Raw genomic sequence first — 11,974 nt, 5'->3', positions numbered from 1 at the left:
TTCATGGGCATAATCAATTTTTCAATTATAAGAATGTAAAGCTAATAGAATTATTTGTTGTATGAATTGATTGGTTATTTTTCCATTAAAATGACATGTTGAAATGAAGATATATCTTTGAGTGGACTTGGTGTGTTATCTACAGTGGAGATAACATTCTTTGGACCTTTCAATGGTTTCATCTTTGTGGTTGTTAAAGTACCCACATGGAGAGCTCAAAACTTTTTAGTATTTTTGGGCTTGAGTGTTCTAATTACTTCTAAAATTTTGGTATCATGAAATTATCTTCCAATTATATCATTGTGTGATGTAACATTTTCACAGAGATTGGCATTACAAATTTTGCATTGCTTGCAAATATTAAAATTCCTTGCACACACATCTACATGTGCACACATAGAGATTATGAATTGCAGTTGTAAATTTTAAAATCTATGCTTATAGTTTCTTGGTGCACATGTGAATCTAATAAAGCCTACCAAAGAATATCTTGTAAATTTACATATCTCATACACCTGCCAGTATTACACCATGCAGTCATATTACACATCCTTTGCATGGTGATTATGCTTTGTTGGGATATCTCAAGGTGTATGCCTCAGGCACACCTTATGTTTCTATGTGTGAGTGCTAGAGGCACAGTTAGGTGCCCACAAGCACAGTTAGGTGGTGGAAAAGCCACATAGGATGATTGAGTGAATCTAGGAGCAGATTGAGGAGATGATTGTGGAGCTTTGAGGTCATCAGTGATGTCAGTGACCTTGTATGAGGTGCCTACTTAAGGACCTCTTTCTTCTTTATTCTATAAGCAAGTATTCTGAGTTTGTGTCCACTCTACTCTTTCTTTTCAGTATTCCAACATGGTATCAGAGCCCTTTGATCCCCCTTGAGCCCATTTCTGCCACATCATCATCTTCTTCTTCATCTTCTTCTTCTCCATTTTCCTCTTTCTTCCCAAAATCTTTGAGAGCTTGGTTCTCCATCTACAAACAGCCATTGCCCAAACCCTCTGAGTTGGAAACTCCTCTAGTATGGGCAAACTTCCACCTGCAAGCAATTGAAGAAAAAACGTCTGTGGTGGCTGCCATTCTCTAAACAGCGAATTTCTTCTGTTGCTCAATACTCCCTGCATACTCCGCCATTGCCTGAGCCCTCTTAGGAGTAGATGGGCGACCTCAAGACGAAGATTTGGAGCCATTTTTCAAGTCATTTGGTTCAGTAACGAGGGAGAAATCGTCAAAACTCAGTTTCAGCCTGTAGCAACTCTCCCGGGCAAAAGTGCGCACCATTTCGTCCAACCTCTGTGCTGGACCTTCTCTGGTATATGAGCTTTCTTTTGCTTCAGAAAGCCCTCTTTTCCTTGCTTTGAAGAGTGAGCTACAAGCCCTCCAAGTTCAGCTTTTCAGTTTTGACAGTTTTGGACAAGTTTTTGAAGATGATGCTACATAAAATGCTACTCTAGCATTTCTGGTTTTTTGAAGCTTTCAATAACTTCAGTACAAGTGTGGATTCAGTTTTGTTTTGACTTGCTAGACCTGGTTTTGATTGGAAAATGTTTATTTCATCCACTTCTATGAAGCATGTAAGAAGAAGCATCATTGTTTGAAAACTAGTCACTACTATTTGCTACAACAAGTGGCTATACTTTGGAAGTATTTCAGTTCTTTTTGCCTTGTAAGAGAGAAGACACTACCCAATACTTGGGTTAGAGCCTCTCATGGCTTGCTTATGCAAAATATGTGAAAAGCCAAAACATAAAGCAATGTGTCTTGTTATGCTACAAAGGATGAAAATGCCAACCTGACTTCCTTGTTGAAGATTGCCAAAACAATGGTTGCCAAAAAGGAAGCAACTACAGAAATCTACCCTCTCATGGAACTTTTATTTGACTCCAAGTACAAGAAAAAGATGAAGGTCAGAGCTTCTCTACACAACTATGGAGATGACAAGATAATTGTTCTCTTGAAGGATATGATTTTCAGATCCACTTGTTCTATCATAGTACCATCTTATAAGGCACTAGACACTGCCCATGTGGTAAGACCTTGCCTTGACATGGATATTTTGCCTCCACAAGATGAGGCATCCCATGAAGACTATGCATTTTAAATCATCTCTATGTATGCTCCAGATCTCTCTTTTTATGTCAAGGTACTCAGCCTGGATAGTCCTCCAAAATGAATGAAAATAAATTATTGTGTTGTGTGTGTTTGTAAACACCTCTGGTCACCTTATGATGTAGGCCATGTGTATGTTTTGTTCCATGGTACCTCTTACAGACATTGTGTGCATGTACATGTAGGAGAGATAACCATTGGAAGGTCTGTTTGTATCCCTTTCTGTTTACCTTACACCCAAGGAAACCCTTGCTAGCATGAGAACCTAGCCATAGATTTATCCTTGACCACCATGAGATGGCATGAGAAACTATGAGACTAGATGTATCCTTGACATAGCCTGAGGCATCTCCTTGAGGGGGGGTTTGTTGGGATATCTCAAGGTGTATGCCTCAGGCACACCTTATGTTTCTATGTGTGAGTGCTAGAGGCACAGTTAGGTGCCCACAAGCACAGTTAGGTGGTGGAAAAGCCACATAGGATGATTGAGTGAATCTAGGAGCAGATTGAGGAGATGATTGTGGAGCTTTGAGGTCATCAGTGATGTCAGTGACCTTGTATGAGGTGCCTACTTAAGGACCTCTTTCTTCTTTATTCTATAAGCAAGTATTCTGAGTTTGTGTTCACTCTACTCTTTCTTTTCAGTATTCCAACATGCTTATGTTAAGGAATTAAAATATATGTCAATATTGTTATTAGCATGATATACTTATATTTTATAGGGTGCTAAAATCTAAGAAGCATTATTTATAATACTTTCAAAATAATATCAAGATACAATGGGAATTTAATATCATTATAAATCATAACAAACATGATAGTTTTTTAGAGTACTTAGCTATATTGGTAGCAACATATAAAGTGTTAAGAATAGTGCATAGCTCTTTAAAAACAAAATAACAACATTTATTTTTTACTTTTGGAATATAGTCATCAACAACCAAAAAAGGAACACACATACATCCAGAGAAGAAATAGTGCAAAATGATAATAAAATTATTAATAATTCCATTAATAATAATATAACATAATTTGTGTCAAGTTTCAAACTCTTTTCTTTTTTGTTTTTTGTGTGTGGAAAAGAGACAAAATTGTATTTATAGGAAAGGTAAATATACAAAATGGGAAAATTTTTACCTCTTTATCTAGAGGTCAAAATCTACTCGACTAGCAAGGCTATTACCTAATATTTCTCATGCTTCTTGCCAAAATATAGGAAAGTATCTCTCACATCCTTGATCACCTCTTGGACATTTATATCTTCAAGAGAAGCTTTCTGAAATACAACTTTGTTTCTATACGTCCATATATGCCACATAACCAAGCCTTTAATTAGTTGCCAAACTTCATGAGTTGCATCATTAAGAGATCCCTTATCTTCTAAGATAGCAATTTTCCACGTTAACTTCACATGAATTTGAAAACACACTAGCCATAGAGTCATTACACACCATACTTTACATGGCAGAAAGGGTGAAACTCTTGGGTGCCATTTAGAAAGCCTTTCCCTAACTGGAAGCTTGCACACAGCGACTCTCCAAAGCATCAAATTTATTTTATGTGAAGGATTTTCCTTTAAATTTCTTAGTAGCCTACATTTCTATACTTCACTGGTATCAAATGATGCCATACTTTTTCACTTTTGATGAGCCAGTCTAGTAATGAATGGCGCAATCGTAACTCTGAAATCCTCAAAGGCACATTTGCTAAGTTGCTTCCCTAAAGCAATCATAATGCCCTTGAAATTGTTACCCATTCTAATTGTTTTATTGGTTGGCCAACCATCCCTAATTCTATCCATTAGTGATTGTAATACTCTTTTTTTCATTATAAGTTAAGCCATACCTCTGTGCTAAGAACTTAATAGAATACCACTCAGCTCCCCCCAGATCCCATGTGTGTGAAGAGAGTGGGAGAGAAGGAAGGAGTCTCACTTGCAGCTTTCTCACATACACAATGGGGGAATATACACAAAGGTGGAGGCTGAAAACAATTTTCCTCTTCTTAGTTGTGAAAGCCAAAAGAACTCTAAGTACAAAAGAATAGGTGAACCCTATATGTGGGTCTCAAACCAAACTCAGCTAATTAAGGTGGCATACTAACTAAGCCACTAACTAGAGTACATAAAGATAGCTGTCATCTAGTTATTATTCATGGGTGGTGTACCAACCGCATCTATAGCTAACAAGTCGGTGACATAAATGCACAACGGTCACCCTGGCATATCATGAGTGGAGCTCGATATCTCAACACTTCCCCTCGAGCTCAATCCCAACTCCTGCACACCAAGCAGGTCTTTGAACTTGTGTAGCTTCTCTACACCCAATGCCTTCGTGAATATGTCAGCTACCTGATCCTCTCTGCTGACATAAACTAGATCAATAAAACCTACTAGAATTTTCTCCTACACATAGTGATAATGCACCTCAATGTGATTTTTTCTAGCATGATAGACTGGGTTATTTGCCAAGTGTATATTGCTCATGTTGTCACAATAAATGACAATTGGCCCATCTGTAGACTGATGCATATCATAAAGTAGCTTATGCAACTAAGTTGCCTCACATGTAGCCATTGTTGTACCCCTATACTTAGCCTCTGTGCTCGACAAGGCAATCGTAAGCTATTTCTTGCTGCTCCAAGTGACTGCGGCACTCCCAAAAGAGAACACATATCCACTGGTAGATCGTTTATTAGAAATACTACTAGCCCAATCAGCATCATTGTATCCATGCAACTATATATGCACCCCTATACTCAGCCTCTATGCTTGACAAGGCAATTGTAGGCTATTTCTTGCTGCTCCAAGTGACTGCGGCACTCCCAAAAGAGAACACATATCCACTGGTAGATCGTCTATCAGAAATACTACTAGCCCAATCAGCATCATTGTATCCATGCAACTGTATCTGAACCCCAATCTCATAAAATAGTCCATACTGCAATGTGGACTTCACATACCTCAGTATGTGTCTAGTCGCATCCAAATGTGGTTTCCTTGGAGCCTACATACACTGACTTACCAACCCAACAACATAGCTCAAATCTCGCCTGGTAATACTCTTATAAATCAAACTTCCTGCTATGCGTCTATACATAGTAGGGTCTTCTAGAAGCTCACATGCATCTGCGCTCAGCTTCACATTCTGCCCCAAAGGAACTACAGCCTATCATCCCATATTTGGATAGCATGTCCGATCCATAGTGCCTCTGCAAGAGCCATATCCCACTTGTGGATCTAATCACCTCAATGCCCAAGAAGTAACGCAGCTCTCCCAAATCCTTCATCTCAAACTTTTGCTTCAATAGCATTTTCACATAAAGAATATCTTCATCACTATCACCTGTGATGATCAAATCATCAACATAAATGACAAGCAGCATAATGCCTTTCTCTGTTTTTCTCAAAGTGATAAATCTGCCTTGGAAATCTGAAAGCCAATAGTGACAAGATACTGTCCTATCTTGTCCGACCATGCTCTGGGTGCTTGCTTCAAGCCATACAAGGCTTTCTTTAACCTACAAACAAACTCAGGATGAACAGCATGAACATAAACTAGTGGCTGCTCCATATAGACCTCTTCTTGCAAATCACCATGCAAGAAAGCATTCTTTACATCCATCTGATGTAAAGACCATCCCTTTGATGCAGCCATAGCAATGACTGCTCTTACGGTTGCCATCCATGCAACCGGACTAAATGTTTCTTCATTAGCAATGCCATATGTCTGTGCATACCTCTTGACAACCAATCTTGCCTTGTATCTATTCACAGAACCATCTGCATTGTGCTTCACCTTATAAACCCACTTGCAACCAATTGCATTCGTGTCTTTAGGCAAAGGCACCAATTCCCATGTAGCATTTGCTTCCAAGGCATCCATTTCTTCATCCATGGCTTTCTCCCATTTTTCTTTTCCCATGGCTTTTGCTCAAAAGAAGTGGGTTCCGGTTCATGTATCACTTTGACCATATAGGCATAGTGAATGGCTATAAATCCATCATATTTCAGCCTATCCATAGGATACCTAGCTCTAGTAGACCTGTGCAAAATAGGCTCACTTTTAGGTGCTCTCAAAACATCCCTTGTCTTCCTTACTCCAGGTGTAACAATAGAAGGAATACCTGACTCATCATCAAGGCTCTCTTCTGAGCCACTAGATTCACCATCCACATAAGAGTGACCTGCATTCACATCAACCATGGGCTGATCTACTTTCTCTTTTCCTTTTCGTGATACTTGCATACCAGTATCTATATTGCTTTGAGGAGATCCTCCTGATCTCAATCTGCCTGTCCATGTCGAAGTATGTGAACCATTGCTAGAGGACACTATAGGTCCACTAATATTTTGTGATTGTTGCTGTGAATTTTATGCAGCATTACCATTTTGTGCATGTACATCATCAATCACATTTATTGGTTTATACCAGCTGCTCATCTCATCAAAAAGAACATCTCTACTCACTGTAAACTTACGAGTAGAAGGGTTATAGCATTTATACCCTTTCTGCTGCAGAGAATAACCAATAAAGATGCAATTCTCAGCTTTTGGATCCAATTTGGATCTCAACTCATCTGGCACATGAACATAGGCAATGCAACAAAAAACTTTCAAATGAGATATATTAGGTTTCTTACCAGTATACCTCTCCTCTGGCATCATTCCATGTATTGCTGTAGTGGGAGTCCTGTTCATTATGTAGACTACTGTTGCAACTGCTTCAGGACAATAATAATCTAGCAGGTCTTTTTTGTTGAGCATGGCATGAGATACCTCTCCAATATGCATGTTTTTCCTTTCTGCAAGTCCATTTTGCTGTGGGGTATGATTGCATGAATATTGCTGCTTTATGCCATGCTCTAGTAGGAAACTCGAAAACTTATTTGAGAGGTACTCTCCCCCTCCATGTGACCTTAGGCATTTTATTTACAGGCCTGTTTCTTTTTCAAACATAGCTTTAAAAGCTTTGAAATGACCAAACACTTCACTTTTCTTTTTCATAAAATACACCCAAACTTTTCTGCTATAGTCATCAATAAAAGTGACAAAATAATGACAACCTCCAATAGATGCAGCTTTAGAAGTCCACACATCAGAGTGGATTAATTACAATGTCCTCTTACTCTCTTGAACATGTCTAGGAAATGGTTTCCTTGCCTGTTTTCCAAATTGACAGGCTTCACATACCTTATGCATTTCTGCAACCTTGAATTTAGGCAATCCTCCAACAATATTTTGGGCCTGCAGCCAGATATCAATATCTGCAACTACACCAGTCCCATGTGCAAACATTGCTGCACTCAATTCAGGCATGTCCGCATCCAACGTAAACATCCTGCCCTTCTTCCCTTTTGCTATCAAGCGACCTTTATTTTTCATATCCTCAACAAAGCATCCATGAGGATTAAATCTTACCTGCAAGCCCTGCTCAACCATTTGACCAATAGAAACCAGGTTCTTGGTGATATTCAGGACATGAAATACATCAGATAGGTATTTCTTTTTTCCATCCTACATAGACAAGGAATTTTACCAATCTACACAATAGGATGTGCAGTATTATCACCAGTTTCCACAAATCCTAGTCTTTCCATTTTCCTTGCATCCTGCATCGATTCTACATGACCTGTCATGTGGTTTGATGCACTTGAGTCAATATACCACACATCATTGCTTTCTTTTACACTTGTCATAGAATTGATCATGTGCTGCACCATAAACAGATGCTCATTTTTGTCATCACCCTGTCTACTAGAGGATGCATAATTGCCTTGCTGCAATTTTTCGGTCATGATGTCATTCTGCTTTTTATAGCAGTCTTTAACCATATGACCCATTTTACCATAGTAGTAGCATTCAACATTGTTGTTTGCATTTTGGCCTCTCTACCATCCACCATGACCTCTTTGGCTCCCCCTGCCTCTAAAGTTACCACATCCTCCTCCATAGGACTGGTTTTCTTAAATTTGTTGCATATTCTGATTTCTACCATAGCCTCCAAATTGGCCTACTCTACCTCTGTATCTACCTCTTCCAACATTTGAGTAGAACACAGCTTCTTTTGAAGTTCCTCCTAAAGAAGATGCACCACCATTTCTCTACTCTTCACAAATTAGAAGAGCAATCAACTCGTCAAAATCAGGAAGATTCTCACGGATGGCAATGGATGTCCAGAATCGTGCATAATCCTTTCCTAGACCATTCAAGGTCACAGAAAGTAAATCATCATTTTCCACTGGCGACCCCATAGAAGCAAGTGCATCTACAATCTTCTTCACCTTCATATGGTAGTCATTGATGCTCATATTTTCTCTCTGCACATTATGCAACCCCTACTTGAGCTACATTTTCTTGGCTTGCATATTTGTGCTATACATTTTTATCAAAGTATCCCACGCCTCCTTTGGCGTGCTTGCATTCAGAATATGCACAATCATAGAATCTGAAATATTGATAGACAGCCAGTACATAACTTTTCTAGCTCTCTCATGCTAGCCTTTAAATGTGTGCAGCTCTTGTTTATTGGAAACATTAGGAATAGCAGCTCTAGTGATGAACTCCCAATAGCCTTTTCCCTTAAGGAAATTCGTCATTCCAAACTTCCATGCTTGGAAGTTGTTCTTCTCAAGATTTTTAGTGACAATCTGTGAAAGAGCATTGGAAGCCATTACAGAGCACTCCAAAATATTATGTCACTACAAAAAAACACAACTTCTACCTCACAAGGGCAAATCTGCAAAACTGATGAAAGTGGTATTTGACCACACAGTCACTTCCTAGTGATGATTATGCATCAACAGGCAATAAGAATGATTCTATCACTCCCAATATCTCTATGCATAGGCATACAATGTAATTTCTACGATAACTTTTCACTGACTTGCAGAATAGTGGTCGCACAATAAAAACAGGGCACTTTTCTGAGTGCCTGCGAAAAAATTCTGCCACCAAAATGGGCCCCGAAATGGCCTCAAATCAAAAAAATAATTTTACCATGGGCTTTGCCCTCTCCCGTAGCATATACTACCCTCTTGCCACACCGTGAAGGGCGTCCCAATCAGTGCACTCTTGCACTTTCCGGCTATGCTACCTACAGAGATTTGCTCCCAAACTCAAAAAAAAAGGAAAGCAACACTAATCCTCTTACTAGGACACTACAAACTTGGTTTCTTTTCTTGAGCTCCTTACCACAAACTGAGCTCTAATACCATGTGAAGAGAGTGGGAGAGAAGGAAGGAGTCTCACTTGCAGCTTTCCCACATACACAATGGGGGAATATACACAAAGGTGGAGGCTAAGAACACAGTTTTCCTCTTCTTAGTTGTGAAAGCCAAAAGAACTCTAAGTACAAAAGAATATGTGAACCCTATATTTGGGTCTCAAACCAAACTCAGCTAATTAAGGTGGCATACTAACTGAGCCACTAACTAGAGTACATAAAGATAGCTATCATCCAGCTATTATTCATGGGCGGTGTACCAACTGCATCTGCAGCTAACAAGTCAGTGACATAAATGCACAACGGTCACCCTGGCATATCACAAGTGGAGCTTGATATCTCAACAATATGTCTCAGTAAATTCTCATCCCTTTTTGGGCAATCTAGTTGCTACTCTGGGATGACTTCTTAGAACAAGCGGTCCCTACCTAAGAGGCCACTCTATTAACCACAAAGACCTTCCCAATGAGGTGTCCCCATAAAAAGACCTTAGCCCTTCCCAAAGGGCTTTCCTTGCACTTTTTGCTTCTATACCTACACTAATCTAGAAAGGATTTCGGATTAATAAATGCGAAAAGGAAATTCCAAGACTATCGGGTCCTTCCATTGTGAAGAGAGTGGAAGAGAAGTAAGGAGTCTCACTTGCAGCATTCTCACATACATAATGGGGGAATATACACAAAGGTGGAGGCTGAAAATAGTTTTCCTCTTCTTAGTTATGAAAGACAAAAGAACTCTCTTTAAGTACAAAATGAATAGGCGAACCCTATATGTGGGTCTCAAACCAAACTCAGCTAGCCTAGGTGGCATACTAACTGAGCCACTAACTAGAGTACAAAAAGATAGCTATCATCCAGCTATTATTCATGGGCAGTGTACCAACCGCATCTATAGCTAACAAGTCGGTGACATAAATGCACAACGTTCACCTTGACATATCACGAGTAGAGCTTGATATCTCAACACTCCCCCTCGAGCTCAATCCCAATTCATGCACACCAAGCAGGTCTCTGAACTTACGTAGCTTCTCTATGCCCAATGCCTTTGTGAATATGTTAGCTACCTGATCCTCTGTGCTGAAATAAACTAGATCAATAAAACCTACCAGAACCTTCTCCTACACATAGTGATAATGCACCTCAATGTGCTTTGTTTTAGCGTGATAGACTGGGTTATTTGCCAAGTGTATACTGCTCATGTTGTCACAATAAATGACAACTGGCCCATCTATAGATTGATGCATATCATAAAGTAGCTTACGCAACCAAGCTACCTCACATGCAGCCATCGCTACACCCCTGTACTCAGCCTCTGTGCTCGACAAGGCAACTATAGGCTGTTTCTTGCTACTCCAAGTGACTACAACACTCCCAAAAGAGAACATATATCCACTTGTAGGTCGTCTATCAGAAATACTACTAGCCCAATCAGCATCAGTGTATCCATGCAACTGTATCTGAAACCCAGTCTCATAAAATAGTCCATACTACAATGTGGACTTCATATACCTCAGTATGCATCTAGCCACATCCAAATGTGGTTTCCTTGGAGCCTCCATAAACTGACCTACCAACCCAATAGCATAGCTCAAATCTGGCCTGGTAATAGTCATATAAATCAAACTTCCTACTATGCGTCTGTACATAGTAGGGTCTTCCAAAAGCTCACCTGCATTTGTGCTCAGCTTCACATTCTGCTCCAAAGGAATTGAAATAGGCTTACAACCTGTCATCCCATATTTGGACAACATGTCCAATCCATACTGCTTCTACAAGAGCCATATCCCACTTGTGGATCTAATCACCTCAATGCCCAAGAAGTAACACAGCTCTCCCAAATCCTTCATCTCAAACTTTTGCTTCAATTGCATTTTCACATGAAGGATATCTTCATCACTATCACCTGTGATGATCAAATCATCAACATAAAGGACAAGCAGCATAATGCCTTTCTATGTTTTTCTCACATAAAGTGAGAAATCTACCTTGGAAATCTGAAAGCCAATAGTGACAAGATATTGTCCTATCTTGTCAGACCATGCTCTGGGTACTTGCTTCAAGCCATACAAGGCTTTCTTCAACCTGTAAACAAACTCAGGATGAACAGCATGCACATAACCTGGTGGCTGCTCCATATAGACCTCTTCTTGCAAATCACCATGCAAGAAGGCATTCTTTACATCCATCTCATATAAAGACCATCCCTTTGATGTAGCCATAGCAATGACTGCTCTTACAGTTGCGATTTCTGGTACAACTTTCCAAATCACATCATGAACAAGGAATAGCTATAGGAACCAACTCATCAAGGTGGGCTCTGAACCACATTGAAGGAAAGAAGAGCATGCACACAGAGAAGAGAGAGGGAATCATTCAACCATGGTTCCTCATTTTGCTTCATTGTCTATCATCCATACACATGGGGCAAGTGCAACCTTATCTCTTCTCCACCCACATCACAAATACATATGTCCTCACATCATATCATAGATATATCCATCATCATAGTATATATCCACATTTTGTTCAAAATATAAGGAAGAACTCTAATATGGATCTTGATACTAGGTAAAATCAAAGGATGACATTCTAGATGACACCACCATCAATGACTTCACAAAATAAACATTTTAGA

This window comes from Dipteris shenzhenensis, chromosome 3 (genome assembly GCF_047967505.1).
Source record: "Dipteris shenzhenensis isolate YYH24624 ecotype China chromosome 3, Dip_SZ_1.0, whole genome shotgun sequence".
In the NCBI taxonomy this organism is placed as follows: domain Eukaryota; kingdom Viridiplantae; phylum Streptophyta; class Polypodiopsida; order Gleicheniales; family Dipteridaceae; genus Dipteris; species Dipteris shenzhenensis.
The sequence above is the reverse complement of the archived record's forward strand: the minus strand, read 5'-3'. Positions refer to the sequence as shown.